The following is a 22938-nucleotide window of genomic DNA, read 5'->3' on the forward strand; positions in this document are numbered from 1 at the left end:
GTGTGCCTGCAGCAGGGAGAGAGCAGTGTGCTTGCAGGAGGGAAAAAGCAGTGTGCATGCAGGAGGGAGAGAGCAGTGTGCGTGCAGCAGGGAGAGAGCAGTGTGCATGCAGCAGGGAGAGAGCAGTGCGCTTGCAGGAGGGAGAGAGCAGAGTGCCTGCAGGAGGGAGAGAGCAGTGTGCCTGCAGGAGGGAGAGAGCAGTGTGCTTGCAGGAGGGAGAGAGCAGTGTGCTTGCAGGACGGAGAAAGCAGAGTGCTTGCAGGAGGGAGAGAGAAGTGTGCTTACAGCAGGGAGAGAGAAGTGTGCTTGCAGCAGGGAGAGAGAAGTGTGCTTGCAGCAGGGAGAGAGCAGTGTGCTTGCAGCAGGGAGAGAGCAGTGTGCTTGCAGCAGGGAGAGAGCAGGAAGAGAGGAGGGATAGAGCAGTGTGCTTGCAGCAGGGAGAGAGGAGGGAGAGAGCAGTGTGCTTGCAGCAGGGAGAGAGCAGTGTGCTTGCAGCAGGGAGAGAACAGTGTGCTTGTAGCAGGGAGAGAGCAGTGTGCCTGCAGGAGGGAGAGACCAGTGTGCCTGCAGGAGGGAGAGAGCAGTGTGCCTGCAGGAGGGAGAGAGCAGTGTGCCTGCAAGAGGGAGAGAGCAGTGTGCCTGCAGGAGGGAGGGAGCAGTGTGCTTGCAGCAGGGAGAGAGCAGTGTGCCTGCAGCCGGGAGAGAGCAGTGTGCTTGCAGGAGGGAAAAAGCAGTGTGCATGCAGGAGGGAGAGAGCAGTGTGCTTGCAGGAGGGTGAGAGCAGTGTGCGTGCAGCAGGGAGAGAGCAGTGTGCTTGCAGGAGGGAGAGAGCAGTGTGCTTGCAGGAGGGAGAGAGCAGAGTGCTTGCAGGAGGGAGAGAGAAGTGTGCTTACAGCAGGGAGAGAGAAGTGTGCTTGCAGCAGGGAGAGAGCAGTGTGCTTGCAGCAGGGAGAGAGCAGGAAGAGAGGAGGGAGAGAGCAGTGTGCTTGCAGCAGGGAGAGAGGAGGGAGAGAGCAGTGTGCTTGCAGCAGGGAGAGAGCAGTGTGCTTGCAGCAGGGAGAGAGCAGTGTGCCTGCAGGAGGGAGAGAGCAGTGTGCCTGCAGGAGGGAGAGAGCAGTGTGCCTGCAGGAGGGAGAGAGCAGTGTGCCTGCAGGAGGGAGAGAGCAGTGTGCCTGCAAGAGGGAGAGAGCAGTGTGCCTGCAGCAGGAGGGAGCAGTGTGCTTGCAGCAGGGAGAGAGCAGTGTGCCTGCAGCAGGGAGAGAGCAGTGTGCCTGCAGCAGGGAGAGAGCAGAGTGCCTGCAGCAGGGAGAGAGCAGTGTGCCTGCCTGAGGGGGGAGCAGTGTGCTTGCAGGAGGGGGGAGCAGTGTGCTTGCAGGAGGGGGGAGCAGTGTCCTTGCAGGAGGGGGAGCAGTGTACTTGCAGGAAGGGAGAGCAGTGTGCTTGCAGGAGGGGAGAGCAGTGTGCTTGCAGGATGGGGGAGCAGTGTGCTTGCAGGATGGGGGAGCAGTGTGCTTGCAGGAGGGGAGAGCAGTGTGCTTGCAGGAGGGGAGAGCAGGGGAGAGTCTAGGAATTGTCTGAAAACAGCCAGAGGAGCTCTCAAGCTCTGGTGCTGCAATGCTGCCAGCCTGTGCCCTCAGCGCCCCGCCAGCCTGTGCCCTCAGTGCCCCCCGCCAGTGCTGCCAACCTGTGCCCTCAGCGCCCCACCAGCCTGTGTCCTCAGTGCCCCCCAGTGCTGCTAGCTTGTGCCCTCAGTGCCCCCCAGTGCTGCCAGCCTGTGCCCTCAGCGCCCCGCCAGCCTGTGCCCTCAGCGCCCCACCAGCCTGTGCCCTTAGTGCCCCACGTGTTGCTAGCCTGTGCCTTCAGCGCCCCGCCAGCCTGTGCCCTCAGTGCCCTCCGCAGTGCTGCCAGAATGTGCCCTCAGTGCCTCCCGTAGTGCTGCCAGCATGTGCCCTCAGCGCTCTCCCGCAGTGCTGCCAGCTTATACCTTAAACACCCTCCAGTGCTGCCAGCTTAGGCCATCAGCGTCTTCCACTGCTGCCAGCCTGTGCACAAAGCATCCCTAGGGCCACTATGTATGCCCCACAGGCCACCACTGTCAGTATGTAGGCTCCACAGGCCCCAGTAATGTGTATGTATAGGAAATCATTACAATGCAGACAATTCGTTCCACAACTTGTTAAATGTCCCATCCTGGTCCCCTGTTGTGCCATTCCACACATGCACAAACTCACACAAACACAGACAAACACACGCACACGCACATATTATATGCTCACCTTACCTTCCATTCCATCGCCGGCCTGCTGGGACTTGCTGTGTATCGGGTAACCATAACGACGAGGGAGGAACTTCCGCATCCAGAGCGCTGACGTCAAAGGCAGGAGCCTCTGATTGGTCAGCGCGCTGCATTTGAGTAGTGCCTGACAGCGGAAGTTCCTGCTTCGTCGCTGATGGTTACCGATACACAGCATGGAGCGGCAAACTACAGGACCCAGGAGGCCGGCGATGGAACGGAAGGTACACATGTTATGCTCACCTTACCTTCTGTTCCATCGCCGGCCTCCTGGGTCTTGTAGTTCGCCGCGAGGATTCCTTCCTCGTCGCCACTACAACTATGTGCGCACGTTGCGTTTTTTCCCTGCATTAACGCTGCGTTTTGAACTGCAGCATTTTAGTGCCAAATTGCATGTGTTCTGCTCCCCCAGCAAAGTCTATGAGAAGTCCGAAAATTCAATGCGCACGCTGCATTTGAAAAACGCAGCGTTTTGGATGCCAAAAATCGCTGCAGAAAAAAAAGCAGCATGTCACTTCTTTTGTGCATTGTAGCTGCATTCTCCTCATTGAAAAATCATATGATATGGGTCAAAACGCAACCAAAATGCACTTGGACTGTATTTTTGTTGCGTTCCGCATGCTTTTTTGACAAACAAAACCAGGTCTTTTCAGTCTCTCTCTGTCAATGTCGGTTGGTTGGTCTCTTTCTCTGTCAGTTGGTCGCTCTGTCTGTCACTCTCTGTCCGTCGGCCGGTCTCTCTCTCTGTCTGTCTCTCTCTCTCTCTCTCTGTCTGTCTCTCTCTCTCTCTCTGTCTCTCTGTCCATCGGTCAGTCTCTTCCCCTCTCTCATACTCACCGATCACGGGCGAGGTGCTGCACGGCTGTCACACTGCTCTGGCGGCTTTTCCTCTTTTGAAAATGCCGGCCGCTCATTATTCCATCTCATATTCCCTGCTTTCCCCACCCACCGGCGCCTAAGATTGGTTGCAGTTAGACACACCCCCACTCTAAGTGACAGCTGTGTCACTGCAACCAATCACAGCCACCGGTGGGCGGGTCTATATTATGCAGTAAAATAAATAAATAAATAATCTTAAAAAACTGTCCCCCCCCAATTTTGATACCAGCCAGGGTAAAGCCACACGGCTGAAGGCTGGAATTCTCAGGATGGGGAGCTCCATGTTATGGGGATCCCCCCAGCCTAACAATATCAGTCAGCAGCCGCCCGGAATTGCCGCATCCATTAGATGCGACAGTCCTGGGACTCTACCCGGCTCATCCCGAATTGCCATGGTGTGGTGGCAATCGGGGTAATAAGGCATTAATGACAGCCCATAGCTGCCACTAAGTCCTAGGTTAATCATGGCAGGCGTCTCCCTGAGATATCTACCATGATTAACTTGTAAGTTAAAGAAAATAAACACATACACCCAAAAATCCTTTATTTGGAATAAAAGACAAAAAAAACCCTCTTTCACCATTTTATTAAATCCCCAAATACCCCTCCAGGTCCGACGTAATCCACATGTGGTCCCGCGACGCATCCAGCCCTGCTACATGAAGCGGAAAGGAGCGGCCACAGACCACGATTGCTCTCTGTCAGCTCCACGCAGCAACTGAAGTGAGCCGCACGATCAGCGATGACATCATTCAGGTTACCCGCAGCTACTGCTGGATCCTCCAACTGTGACAGCAAGTCGCCCGAGTGACTGAAGTGAGCTGCGCGATCAGCGATAACATCACAGGTGAGTTGCGGTCTCAGGTGGAGGACTCCAGCTGGCCGTGGGTAACCTGAGTGACGGCACCGCTGATGGCGCTGCTCACTTCAGTCACTCAGGGGATTTGCGGTCACCGGTGCGTCCTTCAAGGGTGACCGCTAACCAGGATGCGATACACAGACAGAGCCGCGGGATGACAATGAAGTCAGGTGAAGTTCATCTGAGTTCATTCTCATCTCGCAACTCTGTCTGTGTCTGCTGTCAACGGGCATGTAGCAGAGCTGAATTGATGGGGGAACGCACTGCCAAAAATGCATCCAAAACGCATGAGTTTTGGGTGCATTTTTTTTTTTTGTACAAACGCAGGGTTTACATTTGTCCAGTCTGCCAGAGGGTGTGTTCTTTTCTGCACTGCACAGAATGCAATGTGCACACATACCAAGCTGAGGTCACACTGGCATATCACATGTGATGCGATATGCTAATGACCCTCGGCTCCTGCTGTGCTGTGAGCGTGAGCCATTACACTGTGATCTGATACTGCCGTCGGATCACAGCTGAGGAGGAGAGGGAGGGATTAAGGATCTCAGGCGTTCAGTTGGGATGAGCCCTGGGCTATGCTGTCTTTCTAAAGGCGACTGGATCAGTGGACGAGAACACCCACTGACCCCTGTGTCTCCACAGGAGAGCACCCACTGACCCCCATGTCTCCACAGGAGAGCACCCAGTGACCCCCATGTCTCCACAGGAGAGCACCCACTGACCCCCGTGTCTCCACAGGAGAGCACCCACTGACCCCCGTGTCTCCACAGGAGAGCACCCACTGACCCCCTTGTCTCCACAATTGGAACAATCAGAACAGTAAGTTGCCTGTATTCACTCACTCCTCCCATTAACCAAAAGCACAGTATTATTACAGATATTTTATCTAATAGAGCGGATCTGTCATGAAGTCTGCAGTTTTGTACATGGGGCAGATTTTAAGGGGACAGATCTGCCAACAGAATTTTGTGGTTTAAAATATTCTAGTTTGCATTTATATTTTAATTTACTACTTAGAAATAAATCTATGTACCGTATTTTTCGTTTTCTGAGGCACACCGGATTATAAGACACACCCCAAATTTAGAGCTAAAAAAAGGTAAAAAAAAAAAATGGGGTCCGTCTTATAATCTGGTGTTCTCTTACCGGAGGGGGCCAGCAGTGGTGGTGAAGTGGGGCCACAGGAGGCAGAGGTTGTGCTGGCAGCCACAGCGGGTTAGTAGCGTCAGCCGCAGCAGGTCCGTGGTGACAGCGGCGTCCGTGGTGGGAGCCGCGGCGGCTCCGTGGCAGCAAGTGACAGGTGGAGCAGGCCGGTGAAGTAAGTGTCTCAGTGTGTCCGCGGTCCCACTTCAAATGATGGCGCCTAGAGCGGCACATGCGCAGGTGGAGCGCTCATCCAAGAGATCCATCTGCACATGCACTGACTCCCGGCGCCATCATTTGAAACTGGGACCGCGGACACACTGGGATACCTGCCGCACAGCCGCCCGGCACGCACAGAGAGCCAGCCGGCACCAACAGGCACCCAGCTGCCCGCCCGCACGTACAGAGAGACAGCTGGCACCGATGGGTACCCGGCTGCCCGCACGCACAGAAAGGCAGCCTGCACCGGCGGGCACCCGGCTGCCCGCACGCACGTACAGAGATGCAGCCGGCACCTACGGGCACCCAGCTGCCTGCCCGCCTGCACGCACATTCGCCCGCACGTACAGAAAGGCAGCTGGCACCAATGGGCACCCAGCTGCCTGCACGCAGCCACAGGTACCCGGCCACCAGAACGCACCCGGACGCCGCACAAACAGCACCCCGGTAAGCTGTATTCGGATCTTAAGATGCACCCCTCATTTTCCTCCCAAATTTTTGGGAGGAAAAGTGCGTCTTATAAACCGAAAAATGCGGTATATTTTTTTAATTATTGTTTCTAAAACAATGATTGTTATTGCTGAATGGGTGTGGTAAGAGGCGTGGCCATGGGGGTGGCCTAAAAAATTGCCGTAGCCTAAAAAATTGTCCCTCTTTCCGTTCTTTAAAAGTTGGGAGGTATGCACAATGGCATGACAAACAACGACATTGGAGACAGATTAGAAGCAGCAGTCCAGCGTGAAGCAGACATTACATAAATCAATAGCACAAGCTAAAGTTTTAAAAAGGCTAAGTGTACTTAAGATAAAAGAATTAGGCTGGATACATGAATTATAGTAGCAAAAAGGAGACAGTTGCACTTTGGAGTACTAAGATATGTGGAACCAGGGCCGACCTTAGCCTGAATGGTGCCCTGTGCAAAACTGCCCTTTGGTGCCCGCCCTACTGATTTTTTACCCAGTTTCCCAGGAAATAAATGAGGACAGGAGGACATTTTTTTTTATATCCTAAGAAAATCGATCTCTTCAAATGTACAATAAATTACAAATTTGTGCTGGAGAATCTGCACCTCAAATCCATCACGTCTGATCTTGGTTTTTTTAGAGGTCTTCCGATTTCAACCATTTATGCCGTATCCATGGATATTATACCCCACCCCAGCCCCGACTTCACCCCTCAAGCCCTCCACACTCACCACCATTCTTGGAAAAACGTATGTGTGTGTGTGTGTGTCTGTATATATATATGTATATATATATATATATATATATATATATATATATATATATATATATACAGTCAGGGCCAGAAATATTTGGACAGTGACACAAGTTTTGTTATTTTAGCTGTTTACAAAAACATGTTCAGAAATACAATTATATATATAATATGGGCTGAAAGTGCACACTCCCAGCTGCAATATGAGAGTTTTCACATCCAAATCGGAGAAAGGGTTTAGGAATCATAGCTCTGTAATGCATAGCCTCCTATTTTTCAAGGGACCAAAAGTAATTGGACAAGGGACTCTAAGGGCTGCAATTAACTCTGAAGCCGTCTCCCTCGTTAACCTGTAATCAATGAAGTAGTTAAAAGGTCTGGGGTTGATTACAGGTGTGTGGTTTTGCATTTGGAAGCTGTTGCTGTGACCAGACAACATGCGGTCTAAGGAACTCTCAATTGAGGTGAAGCAGAACATCCTGAGGCTGAAAAAAAAGAAAAAATCCATCAGAGAGATAGCAGACATGCTTGGAGTAGCAAAATCAACAGTCGGGTATATTCTGAGAAAAAAGGAATTGACTGGTGAGCTTGGGAATTCAAAAAGGCCTGGGCGTCCACGGATGACAACAGTGGTGGATGATCGCCGCATACTTTCTTTGGTGAAGAAGAACCCGTTCACAACATCAACTGAAGTCCAGAACACTCTCAGTGAAGTAGGTGTATCTGTCTCTAAGTCAACAGTAAAGAGAAGACTCCATGAAAGTAAATACAAAGGGTTCACATCTAGATGCAAACCATTCATCAATTCCAAAAATAGACAGGCCAGAGTTAAATTTGCTGAAAAACATCTCATGAAGCCAGCTTAATTCTGGAAAAGTATTCTATGGATAGATGAGACAAAGATCAACCTGTACCAGAATGATGGGAAGAAAAAAGTTTGAAGAAGAAAGGGAACGGCACATGATCCAAGGCACACCACATCCTCTGTAAAACATGGTGGAGGCAACGTGATGGCATGGGCATGCATGGCTTTCAATGGCACTGGGTAACTTGTGTTTATTGATGACATAACAGCAGACAAGAGTAGCCGGATGAATTCTGAAGTGTACCGGGATATACTTTCAGCCCAGATTCAGCCAAATGCCGCAAAGTTGATCGGACGGCGCTTCATAGTACAGATGGACAATGACCCCAAGCATACAGCCAAAGCTACCCAGGAGTTCATGAGTGCAAAAAAGTGGAACATTCTGCAATGGCCAAGTCAATCACCAGATCTTAACCCAATTGAGCATGCATTTCACTTGCTCAAATCCAGACTTAAGACGGAAAAACCCACAAACAAGCAAGACCTGAAGGCTGCGGCTGTAAAGGCCTGGCAAAGCATTAAGAAGGAGGAAACCCAGCGTTTTGGTGATGTCCATGGGTTCCAGACTTAAGGCAGTGATTGCCTCCAAAGGATTCGCAACAAAATATTGAAAATAAAAATATTTTGTTTGGGTTTGGTTTATTTGTCCAATTACTTTTGACCTCCTAAAATGTGGAGTGTTTGTAAAGAAATGTGTACAATTCCTACAATTTCTATCAGATATTTTTGTTCAAACATTCAAATTAAACGTTACAATCTGCACTTGAATTCTGTTGTCGAGGTTTCATTTCAAATCCAATGTGGTGGCATGCAGAGCCCAAAAATTGTGTCACTGTCCAAATATTTCTGGACCTAACTGTATATATATATATATATATATATATACACACACACACACACACACACACACACTCATGGCCAATAGTGTTAGCACCTTTGAAGTTGTTCCAGAAAATAAACCATTTCCTTTAGAAAATTAATAATATACCCCCTACACTTCTCCTCTCCATAATATACTCTCTACACTGACCCTTTCCATAATCTCTCTCCCACACTGCCCCTATTTATAATATTCCCCCACACACTACCCCTCAGTGTACCCCCGCACGATATCCCTGTGTATAATATTCCCACACACTGCCCTTCTGTAAGATATCCCACATACACACACATACTGCTCCTCTGTATAATATCTCTCCCACACACGCTGCCCCATGTATAATATCCCCCACAAACACTGCCCCTCAGTAGAATATACCCACATAATGCCCCTGTGTATAATATTCACACACACTGCTCCTCTGTATAATATCCCCCCAAACACACTGCTCCTCAGTGTAATATCCCCCACACACTGCGCCTCTGTATAATATCCCCCCACACTGCTCCTCTGTATAATATCCCCCAACACATTGCACCTCAGTACACTATCCCCCACACACACACTGCACCTTAGTATACTATCCCCCCACACACACACTACTCCTCAGTATAATATCCCCCACACACTGCTTCTCAGTATAATATCCAACCACACACTGCTTCTCTGTATAATTTCCCCCACACACAATGCCCCTCTGCATAATACCCCCACACACACTGGTCTTCTGTATAGTATACCCACATACACACTGCTCCTCTGTATAACATCCCCCCACACTGTGCTCCTTTGTTTAGTATCGCCCCCACACACTGTTTATCAATATAATATCCCACACACATACTGTTCCTCTGTCTAATATCGTCACACACACACTGCTCCTCTGTATAATATCCTCCCACACACTACTCCTCTGTATAATATCCTCCCACACACTGCTCTTCTGTATAATATCTCCCCACAAGCACTGCTCCTCAATATCTCCCCCTCCACACACTGCTCCTCTGTAAATACCAACACACTGCCCATTTGTATAATATCCCACACACTGCTCCTCTGTGTAGCATCCCACACACACACACTGCCCTACCTATATATCCCCCACAAACTGCAACTCTGTATAATATACACACGCACAATGACCCTCTGTGTAATATCCCTCATGTACGCTACCCTTTTGAACACTATCCCCCACACAAGCTGCCCCTCTTTATATATATCCTCACACACAAAATGCTCCTCTGTATATCACTCCACACACACTACCCCTCTGTATACTATCCCCCCACACACATTGTCTCTCTGTATAATATCCTCCTTGTATATATGTCCAAATCCTGGTATATATGTCTGCATCCTGGGCCCTTCCTGGTATGCATGTCCCCATCCCAGTTTATTTGTCCCTACCCTGGTATATATGTCCAATCCTGGGCACCTAGTCTGTATATCCCACTACTGGGCACATTCTGGTATATATGTCCCCATCCTGGTTTCTGTCCCCTTCTTGGTGTATACTGTATGTCCTCCTCCTGGTATATATGTTCCCATCATGGTTTATTTGTCCCTTTCCCAGCATATACATCCCCATCCTAGGCTCCTCCTGATGTATATATATTCCCCTCCTGGGCACATTCTGGTATATATATATGTCCCCATCCTGGTTTTTGTCCACTTCCTGGTATATATCTCCTTCTTGTGTATATGTGCCTTTCCTGGGTCTCTCCTCGTATATTTCTCTACTGCAAAAAGAAAAGAAAAACAAACATTTTATTCACCCTCCCCGGCTCCCATGTCCTGCAGCGTCCTCGCTGAGCAGCGATGCATTTCAGCTGGATGTGTGCCCTCCAGACATCCAGCTAAAGCAAGGCAGGGGCTGCAGTCAGTGCCCCCCCACCACCCACGACTGGAGTCAGTGCCCCCCACCACCCGCGGCTGGAGTCAGCAGCCCCCCCACCCCCTGCGGCTTGAGTCAGCACCCCCCCACCCCTGGAGTTAGTGCCCCCCCACCACCCGTGGCTGGAGTCAGTGCCCCCACCACCACCTGCGGCTGGAGTCAGTGCCCCCCATCACCCCTGCAGCTGGAGTCGGCTCCCCCCCGCCCCCCGCGGCTGGAGTCAGTGGCACCCCCTGCGGCTGGAGTCAGCAGGCTCCCCAGCACCCCCAGCAGTATTCAGCTCATAGAGCGCCTACCTCTCCCTGCCGGATGCCGTGCGCTCGCCAGCTCCGTGTTGCCCACAGCACTGTGATGAGGTGCAGAGTGATGACCTCATCACATTGGGTTGCGGGATGACGCGCCACCTATCTGCTCTGCTCCATTCACAGTGCCTCCCCCACCACATGGCTAATTTGCATGCGATGCCCTAGAAGGACTTTGCACGCACCTTAGTCATGTGCAGACTGCAGTTGTGGCTGGAGCGACACCGCCGGGCCCCTCTGATGCAGCTGTGACTGGGCTCGGTGAACAAGAAGGGCCCGGCTGGCCAGGGGCTACATAAAGCTAAGTAATTAACCAGCGGCGGTTACAGTAAGAACGTAGTGCTGGGACCGGAGGAGCCAGGAAATTTACGACTTCTTACCTCTCTGCTGCGCCCCCCCCCCTGAAGCATGGCTGTCGGCGCCCTGTCCGACCGCACAAGTCGCACATGCCTAAAGCCGGCCATGTGTGGAACAACAAATATGGGAATATAGATATGTATTACTGCTATGAAAAACATGTAAAAATTTTGATACACACAAAAATGGCCAATTTTATGTAAGCCAAACCGCCAACAGCAAGGTGACCTATTTTTCTTGGGTCCCTATCAAACTAATGTCTCTATTTGTATTAAAAAACCCCTTCAGTTTATAGCCAGACAGGAGCCTGCAAATGGAGAATTAAAATCGCCTGAGGCTGAAGAGCAGGAGTGCTCAATCAGAAGGCATAAACCTGTAATCTAAAAAAAGACTGATGGGACATCCTACCTTTCTAATGTGAACAGGTGCAAACTGAACATGAAACATAGTAACAAAAAGGAGACAGCTGCACTCTGTAGTGCTAAGACATGTGAAACAATGAATATCGGATTTTAGACATGCAATACTGTTATGAAAAACTTGTAACAATTGAGATACTTAGTACACAAAATTTCCAGGCAGCAATCTTTCTCACCCAATCTTCTGCCACAAAACTCTTATATTTCTGTGTACAGATGGGAGAATTGACTTACAGGCCTATGGTCCATTAGCCTAGGTCAGTAATCTGTCAGCGTTGGACAGGAGACCTACGAATCTCCTTACCTCTTGGTACTTGTGGCTCTTCTTTTCATTAGCCGAGCTGGTGCAACATTATATGTGCATCACACCACAATGATTAATGTCACACCAGATCGACTAATCAAAAGAAGAGCCGGTAATGCTGGGAGGTGAAGAGATTAGAAGATTTCTGTGCAGCGGACACAGAGTGCTGACCTGGACCAAAGTCCTGCGAATCGATTCTTCCATTTACAGTTATGTGTTTATATAAAGGAAGGGGGATTACTGAAAAGAAAGAACCATTTATATACTATGTACTTTATGGGCTCAAATCTTTTGAGTAACTATTTAGAATCTCTGTATCAATTTCAGCATCTACAGTGTAAGATACAAATGTATTGAACATGACTATGTTCATACAAATACATGGGTCTGCTCTTAAACCTGCCATATACATGTGCACCCCTGATGAGTTATTGACATTCATAAAATATTTGTACATATGAGATCTAATATTTATTTAAGACATTGTTTAATATCTTTAATACATTTATTTATTCTCTGTTTTCAGATTCTTGGTTTATAGGTTCTTGCTTACGATAAAAAAATTTCTGGTAATGCATAGAGTATCCCGTGATCTATACATTTTCCTGACTGTGACTTAAGGCTCTCTTTGTTTTGTACATGAACAGATGATCAATAGTTCAAGTCAGTGAAATACTACAAAATAAATTGTCATTAAAAAAACAAAGATGAAAATAATATGAATATATACTCTTCTGTAACTAATTAAAAGCATAATAAATATAAATAAACATAGGGTACTTAGTAAGAACTATTTTTGTTTAAAAAAGCGTAAAGCCTTCCCACCGCGACAAGGTGTACCCAATCAGGACAGTACCTACACTCTCTAATATTAAAACCTCACCATGTGTCAACAGACATCAATCTGAATAAGGTTAGAGAATGGCTGGGTCTCAACTGGACACACAGCCATGGGAGGCACTAGATGGTGGGTACACCTTGTCGCGGTGGGATGGCTTTATGCTTTTTTGATCAAAAATAGTGTTTACTAAGTACCCTATGTTTATTTATATGCACTATGCTTTTAATTAGTTACAGCAGGGTATACGTTTATATTATTTTCATCTTTGTTTTTTTTTATCTCTTTTGGCCAGTGGGAATATGAGCTTAAAAGTTGCATGCACACCAACTCATACTCCGGCTCACTTTTTTGTTTTCTAAAATAAATTGTCATGTCTGTAGTTTTTCCTTGTTTCCATTTAGGCATCCTTGACCCCTGGTCCTTCTAATTTCAGGTGCTTTGCTTATGTATGGAGCAGACTTATGGGGGTGAAAATGGGTTCCATCTTAAAATCCAGTTGAATTTTATCGGGGGAGGGGCAGCAGTAATGGTGTTGCGGGGTCACAGGAGGCAGAGTTGCTAGGGGAGGAACGGCGGTGCTGCGGCGGGTGTCTTTAAAGAACTGGTGCCCGTAGTCAGCGCCTGCACAGATTAAGCTATCAGCTCAATGATGAGCCGATATATTATCTGCGCACACGTCACCTCTGGGTGCTACTTTCCTCAAGTCCGCTGCTGGGGGGGTCAATGGGCCAGAGGCAGCATGTGTGCAGATGAGATGTTGGCTCATCATTGACATGAGAGCTCAATCTGCACACGCACCGACTCCGGGCACCATTTCTTTGAAGCCCACACCGCTGACATTCTTTAAAAATACAGTCACTGGAGATGGCTGCAGCCTAGCAATTCCCGCTGCTTCACAGGAATGGCTCCTGCTTTGCCGAGACACCCAATGCACTACCCGATCCTGCCTCACAATGCCCACTGTTTTGCCCTACTCCTGCCACCACCATTCAGCATGGACAATGCCTCCTGTGACCCCACCCCATTGCAGGTCCCCACCCCCCAGTAAACTACAACATCCAAATTATAAGACGTAGGATTATCCTCCCCTGTCTATGTCATGGTGGTTTACATCTGGCTCCATACTTCTTTTTAATGAATATTTAATAATTACTTTTTTAAATTACTCACCTGTACCTTCCGTGGATGCTGGAGACTTTCCTCTTTTTCTTCTCTGCAATTATTACTGCATGGTAATTATTGTGCATCCTCGTGTCGCACTATATACCAGTAGTTTGTTATTCTACATCATTAGATCTTGATGATGGACTGTAGTGGCTTCATTAGAGTTGCTTTCTGGACGGGGCATAGAAATAGCTGCATTTTTTCCTTCAGCAACAACTTTATTAGAAGCTGGAGAAACGTAAGTAAGTAATTGGGATTATAATTGCTAACCTTTTACAGATCAGAGTAAGTGTTACCGGTGTTTTTATCACTAGTCGAAACTGTTAAAATTGAAAACTTTTAGTCTTAGTGATTAACTTTAGTTTTCCAATGTGTCTTTAAAAATTGTTGGTTGTTCATGTTTTTTGGATGAATTGTCTACAAAAATATAAAAATCAAGTTGTCAAACCTGGGCGTCACAGAAGGAAGACTGCTCTCATCTCTGGGCACGTAAAGCAGGAGATCCCCAGTTGTAATCATGCCGTCTCAGTATTTTGCGATTATTATTTTTGGATGTAGTGGTTGATGATATCTTTTAGGGTTTTTTTATGCACCTTTTTATATCTTGCAGGTTCTTATATGTTTTGTATTGTCTTGTATGGTAGCTACAATACAGTAAAACTGTATTATTTCATTTAGCCATGGTGTGTGAATCCATTTAGTCTTGGATCTTCAAATCCATTAGAAAACAAAGATTGTTTTGTTTCTCAGCGACCAGGTAAAGAAAAAAGTTCTAGCATCAGCTTAGACTCAGAAGAAGCCATACTCAGACGTCTGTATAATTGTCCTAATGCTAGAGTGCTGCACCACAATCCTAGCGAGATGAGTGAAAATTTAGATTATAATATATGCTAAGCCCATGGGGGGCGTTACAGAGATTTGTCTACGGGGTGTGTACTTTTTTTCTTACACTATGTTGATTAATTAAAAGCAGGAGCTCTCATGCATGAAAAAAATTATGCCTCCAGAAAAGATTAGAACAGGATTTAGTGTGTGAGACATGTAATAACAGACAGGCCTGCTCTCGTCAGAAAAAATTCTGTACCTACTCTGTAGACTGCAATGCGCTGTGTCATTGCAAACACTTCAAACAGCTTTTATCTCACAGCAATCAGTGGGGGTAAATTAATCTAGCAGCTTTCATCTCACAGCAGTAAGTGCTGGGAGAGGGGAAGTACAGTTGAGCCATGTATCATTACAGCACACACTTGAAACATTTATGCGAGGGCTCTGTCAGTTCTGCTCTATTCACCTCCCTCACACTAACTACCGTGAGATGAGAGCTGCAAGAGGTGTTTGTAATGACACACAGTTCTACTTTTTTTTCTCCTCTGCATGATACCTCTTGCCTGATTGATTGCCATCACGTTAGAATAAAAATTCATGACCCCAGAGGTCAATGGCTTCTAATGCTTGAAACAAATTAAAATTTAAATTTTACATTCTAATAAGTTCACAATAGGTATGACAAATAAAACAAGCTAAAAAAAACTAGGCCAGTTTAGCATGCTCAAAACAGTAAAACATCATTTTTAATTATTTGTAACAAAGATCTGGTCACCGATAATAAAAGGCAGAATTATTAAAGAGTTCTTTAGTTCTGCAAATAGCAAATATCAGAAAACACATTACATAGATAGCCAGATTATTTTTTGGGTGCCTGAAAAACCCCTGTAATCTGCATATATAAAATTGTTGTATATCAGTCGCGTACATATATCCTTTAAATTGTTAATATATTCCCACTGGTCATACTTGACATGAAACAGCTTTCAGACATGGCTTCACATGATTCACATGAAAACTTTGTCCTTATAGTATTATCAAGGCTGGTTTTAGACAAAGTGGGTCTCTGGGCAAAAGTGCTAATATATAGTATATCACAAACAAATATTTAAGTTGTATTTACAGGAGACGATTTTAAACCTTTCAACGGTGCAATTGACTACTGTAAAGTCATCTGGCGCATGAGCCTCATCACGCAGACTGAGAAAGAAGGATGGGGTTGGTACAATCACTAATAGATCTTCATGTCCCCACACAGCTCATGTTATCGGCAGTATATCTCTTGCTTCACCTAAATAATTAGATGCAACACACCACTTAATGTACACACACATGAATTTCGACACAGCACTTTTATATATATATATATATATATATATATATATATATATATGTATATATATACAGAGCCATCATCAATACATGCATATGGTGCCAAAATCACCATCAGTACATGTATGCAGCCCCAAGCTTAGTACAATGATGAACTGGGCTCAGCACCATATATAATTGTATGTCTTGAATCTACATTTTCCAGTTTGTCTCAGGATTCACCTGATTAAGATTTTAATGTAATTAATCACATTGTGACCGATTTTTATACAGGATTTAAGTTTATCCTGAGTATCTTTGGTGTTTTTCTTGAGACCATCCCTGTCAGTGTAACAATTCTGTCCGTGTAACAATCTCTATATTCCCCCAGATGATTCATTTTGGTGATGTCTTATCATGTTTTAATTGTCTATTGTGTTTTTTTCATAATTAATACAATTTTCCATTTTTTGCACATATACTCTTTGTCCTCTTGTGTATATATGTATTTCTGAGTAGTGCAGTCTGGGGTGGTGGTTCCTTTGGGACCATCTCTCAGTACTTTTGCCTCTGGTTCTAAATGTTGAGGTTTTTGTATTTGATATTTCCCAGTATGTCCTTACCAATGGTTAGGAGATACTGCAAGTTGTTGTGATCGGTCATCTTCAAACTGTGGTCCATACTGCAACCACAGTTCTGATGAGATGCAGATGCAACACTGGTGTCTCCTGCACTAACCAGTAGGGATGGCCATGTACTGAACTGTAATGCCAGCCTCCCTGCACTAACCGGCAGGAACATCAATGTACTCAAAGCCCTGCTCCTCTACCGAACTGTTTTTTTTACTTTTGTGACTACCTTGGATCCTACCTCCTATGCCGTGTGCTGTCCTTGTAAGTTCCCTTGCCATGCACTTAGGTCACACATGGGCTCCCCAATTCTTAAAGGGGCAGCACACGCACACCTGTGTTCACAGCCTAGTGCTGAGAAGTTTAATGTATTTCCCTGATGTGTTTCCAGCCTATCGTTGGGAAGTAGCAGGTATTTAAGGCACTTTCCCCTATTGGGACGTGCCTGTGGGACATTTGACCTCAGTAGTATGTGTGCCTGTATCTTGCCCCTGTCTGTACTATACCACAAAAAGTAGTACATGAGGAAACTACAAGGTCATCTCCTGGCTCACCTATAGACCAGAAATGTCCACCTGAATGCTCCAGCTCTGACCATATTCGGACCTCATCTGTCTGCCCCTCCACAATTTGACGGCAACCCAAAGCAATGTTGAGGATTCTTCAACCAGTGTACACTATATTTTGAATTGCTGGCCTACCAGTTGTCTTTTTTGTATTTTATGTTATGTTCAGTTATGCACCTGTTCACACCTCAGCTTGGTTAGTGCCGTCAGTCTTTTTGTCTATATTAAGAGGGTCATACCTTCTGACCGTGCACCCCTCACCCACTTGTCACAGGTAATCTTATCCAATATAGCAGGTTCCTACTTGCCCATACAGAGGAGGTGTTTAACCTAGAGAGAGGCTTCAGCATAGTGTAGGTACTCAGTTACGAGATATGCCGTGAAGGAGCAACTGGGCAGATATACAAATGGCCATTTATATATGCTAAATATCTAATTTTTCTTAGATTTTCCTTAGCAGTAATGCAGGTCCATGTTCACACATTCATGGTTTCCATACTTTAGCATTATCAGAGTGCAAACTGTCTTTTTTTGTATTTTATGTTATGTTCAGTTATGCACCTGTTCACACCTCAGTTTGGTGAGTGCCGTCAGTCTTTTTGTCAATATTAAGAGGGTCATACCTTCTGACCATGCACCCCTCCCCCACTTGCCACAGGTAATCTTATCCTATATAGCAGGTTCCTATTTGCCCATACACAGGAGGTTTTTAACCCAGAGAGGCTTCAGCATAGTGTAGGTACCCAGTTACGAGATATCCTGTGAAGGGGCAACTGGGCAGATATACAAATGGCCATTTATATATGCTATACTGTATATCTTATTTTTCTTAGATTTTCCTTAGCAGCAATGCATGTCAATGTTCACACACTCATGGTTTCCATACTTTAGCATTATCAGAGTGCAAACTGTCTTTTTTGTATTACCAGTTGTCTTCAGACTGGGTCAAAGAAGCACTCTTAATGCTCCACCTAGGTGGGGAGGTTCCTGCCTGGCTCAACCCTCCCATCACACTGCTGCATGTCATTGAGGTGCTGAGAGGTTCTTCTCTGCCCGGTTCTTGATGCTGCACTGTTCAAAGGTGTTCACATCAGAAAGACGTGAATATATTTGAACATTAGAAGAAGAGATGTGGGGCCTCCAGGTTCCTGTTGTGCAGGCTTGGACTCAGTGTTAAGGACCTTTGGTGAGATCATGGTCACATGACCCTAAAGGTACCGTCACACTAAGCGACGCTCCAGCAATCCCACCAGCAACCGGACCTGGCAAGGATTGCTGGAGCATCGCTACACGGGTCGCTGGTGAGCTGTCACACAGGCAGATCTCACCAGCAACCAGTGACTAGCCCCCAGCCAGCAGCGACGCGTGGAAGCGATGCGGCGCTTGGTAACTAAGGTAAATATCAGGCAACCAACTTGATATTTACCTTAGTTACCAGCGCACACCGCTTAACGCTGGCTCCCTGCACTCCTAGCCAGAGTACACATCAGGTTAATTACCCGATGTGTAGTCTGGCTATGTGCGAAGGGAGCAGGGACTGACAGCGTGAGAGCGGCGGACGCTGGTAACGAATGTAAATATCGGGTAACCAAGGAAAGGGCTTCTTGGTTACCTGATATTTACATTGTTTACCAGCGTCCGCAGAAGCCGGCTCCTGCTTCCTGCACATTCAGTTGTTGCTGTCTCGCTGTCACACACAGCGATGTGCGCTTCACAGCGGGACAGCAACAACTAAAAAATGGCCCAGGACATTCAGCAACAACCAGCGACCTCACAGCAGGGGCCAGGTTGTTGTTGGATGTCACACACAGCAACATTGCTAGCAAGTCGTGCCTCAGCAGCGATGTTGCTAACGATGTTGCTTAGTGTGACGTGGACTTTATGTCACCAAAGATCTTTCTGCAGTTATAACCTTGAAAAACTGCACTGATAAAATGCTGTTTGTGCTTAAAACTCTGGAGGCCACTCAGGAGCCCAGTTTACTCATCCCTAATGCCGGCTCTGAATATTATATTGTATTTTATACTAGTTAGAAATAAATATGTATATTTAGCATTAGCCCATAAATCAGCAATGGACATATAGGTGATCCGCTATATGCTCTATCTTCCGTGTAATTTTCTGCACTGACATTCTCACAATTACATGTGTATTTCTTGCCCCTGGCTCTAAAGTCATGCATTTTTTTCCAATACAGTCTATAGCTATGAGTAATATTATTAGAGCTGATCCAGGGGTCCCAGGTTTCTCTAATACATTTTAGGTTTTGCTGAAATCCCCTCTTTCCACACCAACCAGCTGCTACAGCACAATTCCCTTACTGCTATGTTACATTTCTGAGTGCACAGTGTTTTCTATTTTATTTTGAGAAACCTTGTATTTGCATTAACAATTCAGCTCCACTATGGGATGAGTCTTATTGCACAGCAATCCTATTTACTGCCAGTACTCTATGGACACAATACAGAACGATTGCCTTAAAGGAATATATACTGTAACTTGTGATTATATATGTTGTCACATTTTTACTCTTTTTAGAATGTAATTATTATAAATCTAATATCTGCTCTAAGACATTTGGTGCATATTTTATTCAGTTATTATATAAACCTCTGTGTCTATATTTCTGAATGTGCTGAATTATTACTATAAATAAAAGATATACTGTATAATAATAATAATAGCAATAAAAACAGTAATAATCAAATAATATTCACCCCATACCTAGTCTGTCTAACAGTTCATGCCCACTGACTAATTATTCAATAGGCAACAGTGAGTCTATGTTCTAAAAGGCAACAATGTTACTGTTAAAGTTAATGAACAAATGAACGAAGAGCAAAAACTGAATACTTATGACCTTTGAGCGAAGCCGCAATCCCACAGTTTGGCAGCACTGACATTGAGGGCAGCTGGGAGCTCGGGTGTGACCTCAGGTGAACTGAGTGAGGTCACCTGCTCACTGCCAGGTCCCCCGTCGGCTGTCATTGATTCCCGGAGCCTGCAGAAAGTAGCTGTGATGCCTGACAACCAGGTTAAATGATATAGAAAACCCCGAGCACCTTTACTCAGTGAGCCGGACTTTCACTCAATGTTATTTAACCAGGTTAAATGAGACACTAAACCACTAGGAGTCACTAGATACACTAGTGAAGAAGATCTGCGGGGTAGTCAAACAAGCCAGAGGTTAGGAACCGGGAGATCACGTCAGTAACAGAGGGAGAGAGAGAAGCTGAAGTCAATGTGCGAGCAGAGGGTCAGTAAACCAGGAAGTCACATTAAGTACCAGGAAGAGAGCAGAGCCAAGGTCAGGGTACAAGCGAATTTCGATCGCCAAGAGGACACGGAAGAGAGCGGAGCCAGGATTAAGAAACAAGCTGAAGGTCAGGGAGTCAGGGAGTCAATTCAGAGTAGGGGAGGAGACGGAACTGGGTACAAGGAACTAGGAAGCGGGACAAAATCAGATCAGTCACTTACAAGAACCAGAGACATACACTGCTAAGCAGGAACTATCACTGGCGGCGTTGCGGCTGAAATAGCTCCCAGATAAAGCAAAGCAATCACCTGGAATGAGGCTGCAAAGACAATCCTCTCCCATACCACACAGGACTAGACCAGGAACAAAGAGTTCACCAGAGGAAAATATGGAGCCCAGTATAGGCTCTGCAGGAGAGCAGAGCACCGCTAATCAGAATCATGGCAGTGGACATGTTTTTTCTCTCTGCAGGTTCCGGATGTAGCAGAGATAGGATCATCGTGGGACTTCGTATGAATTAGCTCGGATCTCCAAGGATGTTTTGGGGGTTAATAATGGGCTGAGAAAGGGTGTATGTATTTTATTTCAAATAAAGGATTTTTTTTTCGGTGTTTGCGTTTTATTTCTTCTCACTTACAGGATTAGCAATGTAAGTTGCTTATTAATTTACTTAGTAATTTACTTACTTAATGTAAGTAAATTAGTAAGTAGCTGTTACGGGGGGCTGTCTGATAATAAAACCTAAAGGAATGTCAGACAGTCAGGGTCCACCGTGCAAAGACTCTGCTGCAGACTATGGCAGAGGATAAGGGGTATATAAGTGTGCCACTGTAAACAATAATAGCACAAGTGCAGAGTGCAATACCTCTGTGAAACTCACAGAGGAATATAATTAGAAAATAAAGCAATTCCTCCCTTACTTGGAGGGTGTGTGGAATGGTCTCTGTTAAAGATCACAGAGACAAAAGCAGTGAGTGTGAAATGGCACCTACCTAGGTCCGTTCCTCTAGTGGTGCCAGGAGATGGACAGCAGCGTAAGCCGCACAAAGCTCCTACATGCATTCGCTCCACTAGTGTGCGAGGACACGAACCACTAGATATGGCACCTGCCTAGGTCCGCTATTCTAGTGGTGCAAAAGAGACGAACAGCAGCGTAAGCCGCACAAAGCTCCTACCTGCGTTCGCTCCACTAGTGTGCGAGGACACAAACCACTAGATATGGCACCTGCTTAGGTCCGCTCTTCTAGTGGTGCAAAAGAGACGGACAGCAACATAAGCCGCACAAAGCTCCTACCTCTGTTCGCTCCCCTAGTGTGCGAGGATACGAACAACTGCCAGACGCAGTATAAGGAACGTTACCCTAGCGGCATCGTCCACCTATGAGTAGAATCACAAGGCCCAGCCGGACCATGTGCCTCAGGCACCTGTCTATGTCCGCTCCACTAAGAGGTAAGGATACGGACTGCAGCCGAAGCTGTAAGGTATAAGAACGCTACCCTGCCGGTAGCGCTCACCTAACATAGACAGAGAGATGCCTAGAGGGACGTGTACAGGGTGTCTACCCTCATGCATGAACCAAGAGGACTGAGCACCGGGCAGCGTGCATCAGGGTCTTATATAGACTCTGTGCCTCATCCAAGATGGAGGACACCAGAGCCAATCCGCTGCCAGAATGACAGCAATGACGTCACGCTGGCCTATCACTGAGCAAAGCGTCACCAGCACATGACCAGCGACCAATCGGCATAGAAGGTGTCAGAGACATGTGACCACGTGTCACAAGCACATGACCAGTGGCCAATCAGCTTAGAAGGTGTCAGAGACATGTGACCTCGTGTCAGCGATGATGTCACCCGCACATGTGCAATGGCTCCAAGAAAGGACTTAGTCTCCAGCGCTTGCACATGTGCAGTAGCAAGAAATCCGGACATAGTCTCCAGAGCCACAGCAACCGTAACAGTACCTCCCCCTCAAGGGCCCCCCTCCCGGCGACGCAGGTAATCGGCAACTAAGTCAGGAGCATGGACAGCCTCCTCAGGCTCCCAAGAGCGATGTTCCGGGCCATAGCCCTCCCAATCTATCAAGAAGAACCTGCGCCCTCTAACCATCTTAGAACCAACTATGGCTCGTACCTCATAGCTAGAGCGAGAGGAATCAGAGGCAGGAGAGTGCACTTCACGACCGTGAGGTAAAATAGCCGGCTTTAGCAGTGAAACATGGAATTTGTCATGGATCCTAAGATGGACGGGTAACTTCAATTGGTAGACTACAGGATTTACCTGTCGAAGAACCTCATAAGGACCCAGGAAGCGAGGAGCAAATTTGACAAAGCTCACTCTAAGTTTCACGTGTTTTGCAGAGAGCCACACAAAATCCCCTGGAGAAAAGACAGGAGCCGGGCGACGAAACCGATCGGACACTGTCTTCATACGGTCCTTAGCTGCTTGGATCGACTCTTGAGTCCGATCCCAAACCTCTCTGGCATTAGTTGCCCAGTCGGCCACAAGAGGAGAAGGTGCAGCAGCGGGAAACGGTACCGGTACCCTAGGGTGTTGCCCATTATTGAGTACGAATGGTGTCTGCCCAGTGGCCTCAGCCAGCGAATTGTTAAGGGCAAATTCTGCCCAGGGTAGGAGGGAGGACCAGTTATCGTGGTTCTCAGCAACAAAGTGTCGAAGGTATATAATCATGGATTGATTGGTACGCTCAAC

The sequence above is a fragment of the Anomaloglossus baeobatrachus genome, chromosome 11 (genome assembly GCF_048569485.1).
Source record: "Anomaloglossus baeobatrachus isolate aAnoBae1 chromosome 11, aAnoBae1.hap1, whole genome shotgun sequence".
In the NCBI taxonomy this organism is placed as follows: domain Eukaryota; kingdom Metazoa; phylum Chordata; class Amphibia; order Anura; family Aromobatidae; genus Anomaloglossus; species Anomaloglossus baeobatrachus.